Genomic DNA, 12186 nt, shown 5'->3' on the forward strand with positions numbered 1-12186 from the left:
CTCCCAGACCCCCAGCCCCCAGCCTCCATTCACCTAGCCCTCAGCCTCCCAGCCCCCAGCCTCCCAGCCCCCATCCACCTAGCCCTCAGCTTCCCAGCCCCCCAGCCCCCAGCCTCCCAGACTCCCAGCCTCCCAGACCCCCAGCCTCCCAGCCCCCATCCACCTAGCCCTCAGCCTCCCAGCCCCCCAGCCTCCCAGCCCCCATCCACCTAGCCCTCAGCCTCCCAGCCCCCCAGCCTCCCAGCCCCCATCCACCTAGCCCTCAGCCTCCCAGCTCCCCAGCCTCCCAGCCCCCAGCCCCCATCCACCTAGCCCTCAGCCTCCCAGCTCCCCAGCCTCCCAGCCCCCATCCACCTAGCCCTCAGCTTCCCAGCCCCCCAGACTCCCAGCCTCCCAGACCCCCAGCCTCCCAGCCCCCATCCACCTAGCCCTCAGCCTCCCAGCCCCCAGCCTCCCAGCCTCCCCAGCCTCCCAGCCCCCATCCACCTAGCCCTCAGCCTCCCAGCCCCCAGCCCCCAGCCCCCATCCACCTAGCCCTCAGCCTCCCAGCCCCCAGCCCCCAGCCCCCATCCACCTAGCCCCCAGCCTCCCAGCCTCCCCAGCCTCCCAGCCCCCATCCACCTAGCCCTCAGCCTCCCAGCCCCCCAGCTCCCCAGCCTCCCAGCCCCCAGCCCCCAGCCCCCATCCACCTAGCCCTCAGCCTCCCAGCCCCCAGCCTCCCAGCCTCCCCAGCCTCCCAGCCCCCATCCACCTAGCCCTCAGCCTCCCAGCCCCCAGCCTCCCAGCCCCCCAGCCTCCCAGCCCCCATCCACCTAGCCCTCAGTCCCCCAGCCTCCCAGCCCCCATCCACCTAGCCCTCAGCCTCCCAGCCCCCATCCACCTAGCCCCCAGCCCCCCAGCCTCCCAGCCCCCATCCACCTAGCCCTCAGCCTCCCAGCCCCCCAGCTCCCCAGCCTCCCAGCCCCCAGCCCCCAGCCCCCATCCACCTAGCCCTCAGCCTTCCAGTCCCCCAGCCTCCCAGCCCCCCAGCCTCCCAGCCCCATCCACCTAGCCCTCAGCCTCCCAGCTCCCCAGCCTCCCAGCCCCATCCACCTAGCCCTCAGCCTCCCAGCTCCCCAGCCCCCCAGCAGGTCACAATGCCAGGCATTTGGAACCAACCGCCCAGCCGGTGGCCCACCCACCACAGCTCCTGCCTCCAGGAGGGCTCCGGGACCATGGGCCGGGGGAGGGCTGCGGAGGCCTCCTCAGAGCAGGCCAGTCCGATCCAGCCCAGGGCCGTGGACAGGACAGGCAGCCCCTTCCTGAACCCGGCTCCCCCCTCAGGTCGTCCCCTCGGCCTTCAGTGCCTCTGCTCGCTGCTTTTCCACCTGCCGGTCCTGCCCACCCCGGCTCTGCCTGCCAGCCGCTCACTGCGGGAAGGGGACTTCCAGGGCCGTGGGGGGGGGGGGAGTAGAAGGAGGGGGACGGGTCAAGGCCACAGGTCAGGTGAGGGGCCTTCTCACTGGCTGTCACCTTGGCCTCACACGGAGCTGCTGAGCCTGGGAAGATCGGGAGCCTGGGGGCACATGGGGCTGCCTTGTCCATGTCTTGGGGGCCAAAGCCAACCTCCTGGAGCAGGAGAGCCAGGGGAGAGAGGGGAGGAGCAGCCGAGCGGAGGCCTGGGTGCCGTGTCCGCTCAGACGGGGCACAGGGAGTAGGATGGGCCCGAAGGGTATCCCCGACTTCAGGGTCCCCAACGACGGTGACAGCGGCCAGCACAGCCAAGCGGGAGCCTTGGCCAGAGGCACTGGGACCAGGCCAGCTCAGGACGCCCTGTGGGTAGGTCCTCAAAGGACCTAAGAGAATGTTCCAGGCCCTGGGCTGGCGGAGGGGGACTGGCCTGGGAGGGAGGGGGCTCTCACCCTCGGAGGGGGAGGGAGCTGCGGGTGCTTCGGGGACAGACGCCCAGGTTAGGGAACTAGGCTTTAGGAGGCGGTTGCAAACTGCTGTGTAGGTATCTGTCTGTTCCCTATTCTGTTCGTCCCGGCTGACCAGTCGGGATCACAGAGAGGTTGGGTCATTTGTCCAGGGACACAGAGCAAAGGAAGGGGTCAAGGCTCAAGTCCAAGCTGCGGGAGCTGGAGCTGCAGAGGCCGGAGGAGAGGAGCCTGGGGCGGGGGCGGCGCTGGCCCACAGCGGGTTTGCTGGGAGGGGCTGAGCTCTGCAGGAGCAGCATGTGTTTCTAACCTGGGGATCTTGTTCGGAGAGAAAATATTGCAGGTTTTCCGTGAGGTCATTGCAGAACTGCCAGGGAGCACAGGGTCTGGGGGATGGGGTGCCACCGGCTGCCTGGCATCGACCCCAGAGGAGGGGCCAGCAGTTCTCAGATGACTGACAGGTGATGGGATCTTTGAGGGGTTCCCCAAATCCTCATATTGGGGGGAGGATGGGGGGCGCAGGGGCCTCCTCGCCAGGACAGTGACCTTTCAGGGTCTGAGCTGCCTGCAGTGTGACGGCCTGCATGGGGCCTGGCGGGCCGGTCGGACCAGTCTGTCCGCACCCCTCCCTGCTGGCCTCTGCCTGCCTGAGCATCGCCAGGGTCCTTGCTGAGACGCAGACATGTGTGCAGCTGGGGAGACCTCAGGGTCTCTCAGGGAGCAGTAAGGATGGCTTGTCTGGTTTTTGGGGAGCTCACAACCCCATCCTGAGGAGAGTTGGGCTGGTGTGGGGTAAACGGGTTCCCCATCAGGTGGAGAGAGGTGAGCCACACGGTCACTTCCAGCTTTGCGTGGTCACAGTAAAATGCGAAAAGAGCCGAAACCGGTGTGGCTCCGTGGAGAAAGCGTCGGCCTGTGGACTGAAGGGTCCCGGGTTCGATTCCGGTCAAGAGCATGTACCTTGGTTTCGGGCACATCCCCGGTGGGGGTGTGCAGGAGGCAGCTGATCCATGTTTCTCTCTCATCCATGTTTCTAATTCTCCGTCCCTCTCTGTAAAAAAATCAATAAAAGTTGGATCGGAAACTAAGTAATTACGGGTTTCACACATATATGGCTTCAGTTGAATTTTTAGGTTTACAGATGTAGTACAAATGTAAAACACATTTTGTTATTTGATAGTTGGCTATTCAGCTGTTAATCAGTAAAAAAAGTTTTTTGATCTGTTTTGTAGTTTTCGTTTGGCGTTCGTTGAAAAATGGAAAATCAAAAGGAACATTTTTGTCATATTTTGCTTTTTTATTTCCGCAAAGGGAAAAACGCATCGCAAGCTCATAAAAAGTTATGTGCTGTTTATGGTGACGAAGCCTTAAAAGAACGGCAGTGTCAAAATTGGTTTGCCAAATTTCGTTCTGGTGATTTTTCACTCAAAGATGAAAAACGCTCTGGTCGTCCAGTTGAAGTTGATGACGCCCTAATCAAAGCAATAATCAATTCGGACTGTCACAGTACAATACGTGAGATTGCAGAGAAGCTTCATGTATCACATACATGCATTAATCACTTAAAACAACTTGGCTATGTTCAAAAACTCGATACATGGGTTCCTCATGAACTGAAAGAATCATAGTTAACGTAACGCATTAGCAGCTGCGATTTGCTAAAGAAACGTAATGAAAATGATCCATTTTTAAAACGACTGATAACTGGCGATGAAAAATGGGTTGTTTACAACAATATCAAGCGGAAAAGATCGTGGAGCAGGCCAGGTGAACCAACTCAAACAACATCAAAAGCTGATATTCATCAAAAGAAGGTTTTGTTATCAGTTTGGTGGGATTACAAAGGAATTGTCTACTTTGAACTCTTACCACCCAACCGAACGATCAATTCTGATGTCTACATTGAACAACTAACGAAATTAAACAATGCAGTTGAAGAAAAGCGGCCCGAATTGACAAATCGAAAAGGTGTTGTATTCCATCATGACAATGCAAGGCCACACACATCTTTGGTCACTCGGCAAAAATTAATGGAGCTTGGTTGGGATGTTTTGCCACATCCACCATATAGTCCTGACCTTGCACCATCTGATTACTTTTTGTTTCGATCTTTACAAAACTCCTTGAATGGTAAAAATTTCAATAATGATGATGATGTCAAATCGTACCTGATTCATTTTTTTGCTAATAAAAACCAGAAGTTTTTTGAACGTGGGATTATGATGCTGCCTGAAAGATGGCAAAAGGTCATTGATCAAAAATGGGCAATACATTACAGAATAAAGTTATTTAGTTCCATGAAAAAATTGTCTTTGATTTTCTTTAAAAAATCCGCAATTACTTAGTTGCCTACCCATATTTAAAAAATGCGAAAAGAGATAGGTGAGCTCGGCTGGCGTGGCTCATGGCTGAGCATCCATCTATGAGCCAGGAGGTCGGGGCACAGGCCCAGGTTGTGGGCTTGATCTATGATTCTCTTATCATTGATGTTTCTATCCTTCATTTCTCTCTGAAATCAATAAAAATATATTTTTTTAATTAAATGAATTGAAACAACACAGAAGTCAGCAGAGATGAGAAGTACAATCCTGGTTGCCTAGGCCTGGGGTTGGGGAATTGTTAACTTTGGAGCACCCTAGAGGGTGTGGCTCAGTGGATAGACTGTCAGTCTATGGAGTGATGGGTCCTGGATTCCATTCTGGTCAAGGGCACATGTCCGGGTCTGGGGTTCGATCCCCAGTAGCAGGCATGCAGGAGGCACCCAATCAATAATTCTCTCCCATCATTGATGTTTCTATCTCTCCCTCTTCCTTCCTCTCTAAAATCCATAAAAATAGATTTCTAAAAATTGTGTTTGGAGCTTCTTTTTGGTGAGCTATGAAAATGTTCTAAAATTGTGGAGATGGAGGTGCAACCCTTAATATACTCGGTGTACACTGGGGATGGGCGAGTGTGATGCTCTGTGAATTATATGATTGAACAGTGAATACTTGGAGACCTCTCAGACAGCAGTACCTGGGAGGTCTCTGTACTGTTCTTGCAACTTTTCTCTCAGTATGACATTATTTCCAGTTCAAAAGTTAAGAAAGTGAACAGGCCGGGATGGGGAAGGAATGACCAATGCTGTGGAGAGGAGGGGTGACAGAGCACAGGGCCAGGCGGGAGGAGCACAGGGGGGATCAGTGGATGGGGGGGGGAGGAGGGGAGCAGGACAGACAACGGGAGGTCTGTGGGTAGTGGTCAAGGCCCGGGGGGAGGTCTGGTGGAGGTCCGGTGCCGGGTTCATGTTAAAAGGCTGCAGAGGCTGCAGTGGGGATGGTCTTACTGAGACCATCGGTGTTATCAGCAGGGATGGCCACATGTGGAGTTGTTTGTTTCTTCCCAAGTTGAAGTGATGACAGTTTGAAATGATGCTCTCTCCTTCTTCTGTTTACGTTTTTAAGATTCGCTGTATTCTGGAAAGGCTGCTGGTCCTAAAGAACAGTGTCATGCAGAGGATTCGGGCCGTGAGCCTGAGCCCGTAGAGAAACAGAGGAAATTGCTAAGAGCGGAGGTGAGTCACGTTGAGTTCCCTGTGGACGTGGCCCCACGGTGGAAGTGCGGAAGGTAGCTGGAGCTGTGGGTCAGGTGCCCGGCCTGCTCAGCAAGCGTCCAGAGGGATCCAATGGCAGCTGTGTTTCTGTGGTGAGACCCTGTGAGTGGCCCCTGTGCAGGGGGGCCCCTGTGAGATAAGCACCCCCACACGTAGCCTGAGGGGCTGGACTCAGCTGGGAAGCAGCATCACCATAGAGCCTTCTGATGCCTTTGGAAGAGGCCCCACCAGGACCAGAGGTGTTAGCCCGCATGTGTCAAACACAAGGCCCGCGGGCCAAATCCGTCCCGCCAGGCCTTGCAATGTGGCCCGCACCTCGCTGTCATCACTGCACTCCGCTGCGTTTCCATCACAATGACAGTTTATGACTGTTCAGTAAACCATTCGGCCCGCGATTTAGGCTGGATTTTAGATTTTGGCCCCTTCTCTGATTGAGTTCGACACCCCTATGTTAGCCTATCAGGAGAGGGGCTTGTCTGTGTCACCTCCCCAGGTATTTTCACGTGGGGCCACAGCGGAGACCCCTGCGCTCTCCAGTCAGGCGAGTCCTCTGTCCTTCCTTAAAAAATGTTTTTAAGGGAATTTATATATATTGAGTTCAGAGAGGAAGAAAGACAGAGAAGGAGGAACATCGATGATGAGAATCATTGATTCACTGCCCCCTGCACACCCCACCCTAGGGATGGGTGCCACACGCAGGGCATGTGCCCTGACCTGGAATCAAACCATGACCGCCTGGTTCATAGGTCGATGCTCAACCACTGAGCCAGGCCTACCAGGCTAAGGTGGTGGTAAAAATGCTTGCATAAATAAAAGAATGGTATTTCGGATTTACTTCCTTTAAGATATTCCTTGAAACTATTGGGGAATTTGTTAAGAATTTATTACTAAAAATTTGAAAATTGCCTTCTAAGACCTTAGACCCATTTTTTTTCTTTAAATCCTTTCCCGAGGCTATGCTTACTGATTGGAGAGAGAGAGAGAAAAAATCATTGATGTGGGAGAGAAACATCAGTTGGTTGCCTCTCATACACACACTCATTGGGAAGTGAACACCCAGCCTCGGTATGTGCCCTGACCGGGAATTGAACCCACAGCCTTTCCCCATAGAGAGGATGCTCCCACAAACCAAACCACACCTCCAGGTCATGGGACCAAATTTAGGAAAGAAAACCTTATATGACTCCTAAGATTTGTGCGTATCCAAGGTCCAACAGACAGCTCAGCCAGTGGGAGTTCATGGAACCCCTGGTGACTTTGAGTGGATTGAATGTAATGCAATGTGTGCAACGCGCTCCTCGCTGTGCCAGGCTTGCACTCACTCTTGTGGTTTCGGTCGGACTCATCCTGTTTTCTGTGTCACTGTTAGGTCTTTTCCTTAGAATAGCTCGATGTTCATAAATTTTGCATCATTTCTCTAAAATGTTGGCCCTGAAAATTGGCAGCAAAGAGTTTAAATTTTTATCATCCAGTTACTGTCTCATTGGTGTAAGCTCAATAATTCAACTGTTCTTGAAATCTTTACTTGCATAATATAAGAGAAATAGTTTTTAATATATAAAGATTCTTTAAATTATAATATTTACTGTGTTCTCAGTTCACTACGTCTACAAATTTGTTTTTAGGTTAGATCTCATTTTGTTGAACATTAATTTAAATCTCATTATGCTTTCCACAAATGAAGGCTGTTAGATTTTTGCAATAGATTCTACACAAGAAGTGGATTGAGGTAGTTATCAAACAGTAACCCCTCGAGGTGGGATTTTTGTTGTTGTTCATTTGTTAGAGGCAGGAGTAGAATATTGGGGAAGAGCTATAATTATAAGGAATATTAATGGTGCTCTGCTAACCGTGATTGTTCTGTTCTGATTAGAGAAAGCACGCTCTAATCTGGCGGAGAGATGTAAGCCCTGGGACCTGGGAGCTATTAGGGAATGCAGACACCCTGGTTTCTGAGAAAGGCCTAGATTGGCAACCTCATTGCCTGTAATCTGGTCCCTGAGCCACCCGCCCTCTGCTAATTGCCCAGCCTGGTTGCCTGTAATTTGTAACCACTATACCTTGCCTACTTCCCCAGGCCTGAAATTTCTACTTTCCTATGGGATCTTTGTCCTTCTACCCAATGTAAGCAGCTGGATTATGGAGGGGTGGTGTCTGGGGGAGAGGGAGGACGGTACAACAGACTTTTTTGGGTGACCTGCTGTTCCCTCATTCTGCTGCATTAACGGAATAAATGCTCATATATGAGTCAATCCTGTCTCTCCTTCATTGGCTCAAGTAGTGATCGGCAGCTTGGACCCATTGGTTGTCAGTTTCACTTTCAGCAGGTTCATAACAGTTATTGGAGCGGAATAATTAATACAAATGATAATTGGTACTCCCTCCCCCCCATCATAAGTCCAAAGATTTCATCTACATAAGAGAATTTAAATTCATCTTAAATTAAGGAGTTTTTTAATTAATCCAAGTAAAGCCATTACTAGTTTAGAAATAATTAAAACACTTTTAGCTCATTGATTGGCAGCCTAAATCTTCAAATTCTGTTCTGAGTATACCTATATATTCGTTCTCTAAATGTCTTTCTTGCATGGGCTAATTCAGTACTGCTTCCACAGAAAGTTATATACAAAATCCTATTGTTAAAATATTTTCCAGTCTGGCCATCATGGCTCAGTGATTGAGCATCAAACTATGAACCAGGAGATCACGGATCCATACACAGTCAGGGCAGATGCCCGGGTTGGGGGCTGGATCCCCATTATGGGGCTTGCAGGAGGCAGTAGATCAATGCTTCTCTCTTCATTGATGTTTCTCTCTCTCTCCCCCTCTCCTTTCTCCTCTGTACTCAATATATATATATATATATATATAATTGATTTTTATATATATAGAGAGAGGGATAGAGAGTTAGAAACATCGATTAGAGAGAATCATTGATCAGCTGCCTCTTGCACACCTATTGGGGATGTGCCCCCAACCAAGGTACATGCCCTTGACTGGAATCGAACCTGGGACCTTTCATTCCGCAGGCCGACACTCTATCCACTGAGCCAAACCGTTTTGGCTAAAGATATATTTTTAAATAAATAAAGTATTTTCCAAATATACAGCATTACTTTGTTCATGTTTGGTATGAAATACATATTGGTTAGTGGTCTGTCAAATTGTTTTTTAGGCAGTTGACAGGTGGACTTCAGGGTTCTATGTCTGAACTCTTCCCAGTGGATGGGGAGAAGAATTCCCGAGCTGAGCTCTCTAGGTTAGACTTCACAAAATAAAGTGAATGTGTTGCTTCCTTAAAGCAGTGTTTCCCAAACTTTTGACATATGTGTACCCCTTCTATAATTTTCATAACCCTGAGTACCCCAAGTACTCGTGAGAACATAGAATTAGGCACAGCTAAGCACGGTGTAGTGCATATCCCCACCAAACTCCCGTGCAACATGTACCCCCACCAAACTCTTCCCGTACCCCTGGGGGTATGCGTTCCACATTTTGGGAAACACTGCCTTAATGGAATGGGTCAAATCTTTGTAATTTGTTTGATGGGAAAAAAGTAATTTTTCAAAATGTGGGTAGACATATTAGAATGAAGTGGTTAGTTTCCATTTGTAATGTTATAGGATGTATAAATTAACCTTTATGTTTCTTTATGTTTTATGTGCCCAGCTAGATCTGATGTTTTATAGAGAGCTTGGCATAATTTTTGTGTATTCCAAAGCAGTTAGCACGGGGCGTGAGCTGCTGGCAGAGCCGTTTAGAATGCGGAACCTAGAGCCGTTTGACATGGTGGGCATGGAGAAGTGGAATGTTAGGTGCAGAGTTGGTGATTGTGGAGTGGGTAGGCATGGAGTAGGAGGGTTAGGAGTCGGTATGTGAGGAGTTGGTGGGAGCGGAATGGTTTTGTGCGGAGTTGGAGGGTGCGGAGTAGTTTGGTGAACTGTCAGTTTGTGGAGAGCAGGTGTGAAAAGTCAGTGTGAGAAAAGCTGGTGGACATACAGTCGGTGAGTGCAGAGCCTCTTCCTGGGTAAGAAGGGACTCTCCCTGCCTGCCCCTCGGGGCTGTTGTGAAGATTGAATGAGCAAGGACAGAGAGCACCGAGCCCTGGGCTGGGGATGGGCAGAGAGACGGGGCCCAGGCGACTCCAGAGTCTGTGAGCTAACCCTTCCCGCTGCCATGCATTGATCAGAACCGCACCCACTGGCAGTAGGTCCACGGCTTCCCTTCCACCAAGAAACTTGGGTGCTGGATTGTGGGGGTAAAATGAACATGAGATGGAAAAGCAGGAGCTACTGCCCCCTCACAGCTGTTCGAACCGTGCGTGGGGCCTGGCTTGCAAAACTGCCCACCAAGAGCAACGGACACATCCCGTGTATTCGTGTTCCCAAACTGAGAAGCCAGACTGGGGAGACTCAGCCCCCGAGGACAGTGGTTCCGGGAGGAATCTGGGCGGGAGGAGAGATGAGGGAAAGAGCTGATCCCGTGTGTGCTGGGCCCTGGGACAGGAATAGGCCCCACGGACTCCTTCCCTGAGGGGGCCTGTGAGGGGCCAGCCTTGGCGTCCCACACCAGATGTGCCTGACACCCAGAGGCCCTCAGTCCTGTCTGTTGTGTCTCAGCCCTCATTTCCGGGACACTGTCCAGAGCTGTTGGTTTTTTGAGACGACATGTGTGACCTGTTCAGAAGGGAACTGTGTATTTAACAACAACTCGCCCGAATAGCCATTTATTTCCCAGCGCCCAGATGAGTGGAGTGACTGTGGAATTGAGAGGCCTAGGCTCAGCCCTCATACCTGGATAGCTCTTAGCCCCACCCCTTCCTGGTTAAGGAAATGGGCTCAGTGAAGTCCCATACCTATCAGCAGGTCTCTCATCCAAGCAGGCGAGGCTGTACACGTCAGACACTCTCGCATCAGGGTACCAGAGATGGGGCAGTGTTAGGTTTATGTGGTGTGCTTCCCTGATTTTCTGCTCCTGCGGACACAGGGGACTGCTGCCAGCCAAGAGTCATCGGCTAAGCTCAGCAGCTTAAGTGGGCACCACAGAGGCCCTCAAAGCAGACAGGGCCTGCTGAAGGGGTGATGCCCAGGTGGTAGCTCCATGCCGAGGGGTGTCCTGTGGGAGGCAGGCGGTCAGTGATTCTCTCATCATTGATATGTCTATCTCTCCATCTCCTTTGCTCTCTGTGATCAATAAAAATATATTTGAAAGAAATACATTGGAGGTTCGGTGCATGAAATTCATGTGTCGGGGTGAGGGGCCCTCAGCCTGGCCTCCTGCACCTCTCCAATCTGGGACTGCACCTCCAATCTGGGGCTCCCTGATTTTCAGGGATCAGGCCTAATATGGCAGTCAGCCATCCCTCTCTCAATCCAGGACTGCTGGCCCCTAACTGCTCGCCTGCCTGCCTGACCAGCCTTTAACTGCTCCTCTGCCAGCCTGATCCCTCCCTTACTCCTCTCCCCTGCTGCCAGTTTGATCACTCCTACCTTCTCTCCCCTGCCGGCCTGATACCCCTAACACCTGTGCTTTATTCCCCACCACTTTGGCTTTATCTAGAATGATGTCCAGAAGACTACTGGTCTATTTAGCATATTACCCTTTTATTACTATAGTTATTAAACAACAACAATAACAACAACAACAAAAACAACCCACAGATAAGGCCTGGCTGCTGTGTTGCTTTCCTTAAAGGATGGATATCGGTGGCTGATGTGGCAAAAAGGGTCTCTGCTGGCATCTAGGATGTGCGTTAAGCTGTGATTTTCGGTCCCCATGGCCTTTCCAAGACATGTTAAACCAGCTAAGGGCCTCAGAGCTGTCCGTCCTCCTATCCCTGCTTTACAGCCCTGTGCTGTGCGTCACTTTGTTCAGACATCACTGACCTCGGGTGTCTTCGTCGCCTACCACTGGGGCAGCATGTCTTAGTGGCTGTAGGTGTCCCAGCTGGGCCCTGTGTTGGAGTCACTTCTGTGCAGCTGTGTGTTAGGAAGTGAGCAGGTGCATGGAGGCCCTGCATCCGGGGGGAGGGAGGGCAGCTGCACGGGGCAGGGCCTGCCCAGAGGGTGCCCTGGTGCGCATCCTCACCCACCACTCTTCTTGCACTAGGAGCCTGGACAGAGCCCCCAGCAGCTCCTTGAGGAGCTGCTGGGGGACAACATGGCCCTGGAGGCGGAGCAGGGCCTAAGGATCAACGAGTCCGACCACCAGAGCGCGGAGCTGGGCCAGGAGTCAGAAGGTAGGCAGCAGCCCCTGGCACTGGGGAGCCGGCCTGGCTGCAGCTTCTCCCTCAGCCAGGGAGCTGAGCTCTTGGCTCTGAATCTCCTGGGTCAGCCCAACCTCAGCCCAAGTCCATGGGGTTTGATTCAAGGGCTGTTTGGAACTGTCAACTGCCTTCTTCCCAAGGAGAACATGAAGGGTCTGGCAGCCTTGAAGTCAGGACATGAATTACAATGTAAGTGCTGCCAGTTTTCTCAGCTCCCATGCAGACAGTCCCAGGAGCCTTCAGAGGACAGCACGCTGACCCCCAGCAGCTGTCTTACATCTGTTTGTGTGGGACTGAGGCACCTTCCCAGCGGTCACTAACCTGTACTATCACAGGAGCCTGGGCTGATTCCCTCTGTTCATGTCCTCATCGGGCAAATGGGTGCTGTCTGTACTGTCTCCCTGGACAGGGGT

At 52.0% G+C, this 12186-nt stretch overlaps 1 long non-coding RNA gene across 1 annotated transcript; it reads left to right on the plus strand.

Annotated features, from left to right (window-relative positions):
* The first annotated feature begins 4767 nt into the window (after positions 1-4767).
* On the plus strand, positions 4768-11882 carry LOC123652101. Its single transcript, XR_006741200.1, has 3 exons — positions 4768-5469; positions 8684-8767; positions 11617-11882. It is a non-coding gene; the product is annotated as an uncharacterized LOC123652101 (long non-coding RNA).
* The last annotated feature ends 304 nt before the right edge of the window (positions 11883-12186 follow it).

Source organism: Pipistrellus kuhlii, unplaced genomic scaffold (assembly GCF_014108245.1).
Source record: "Pipistrellus kuhlii isolate mPipKuh1 unplaced genomic scaffold, mPipKuh1.p scaffold_m20_p_110, whole genome shotgun sequence".
Taxonomy (NCBI): Eukaryota; Metazoa; Chordata; class Mammalia; order Chiroptera; family Vespertilionidae; genus Pipistrellus; species Pipistrellus kuhlii.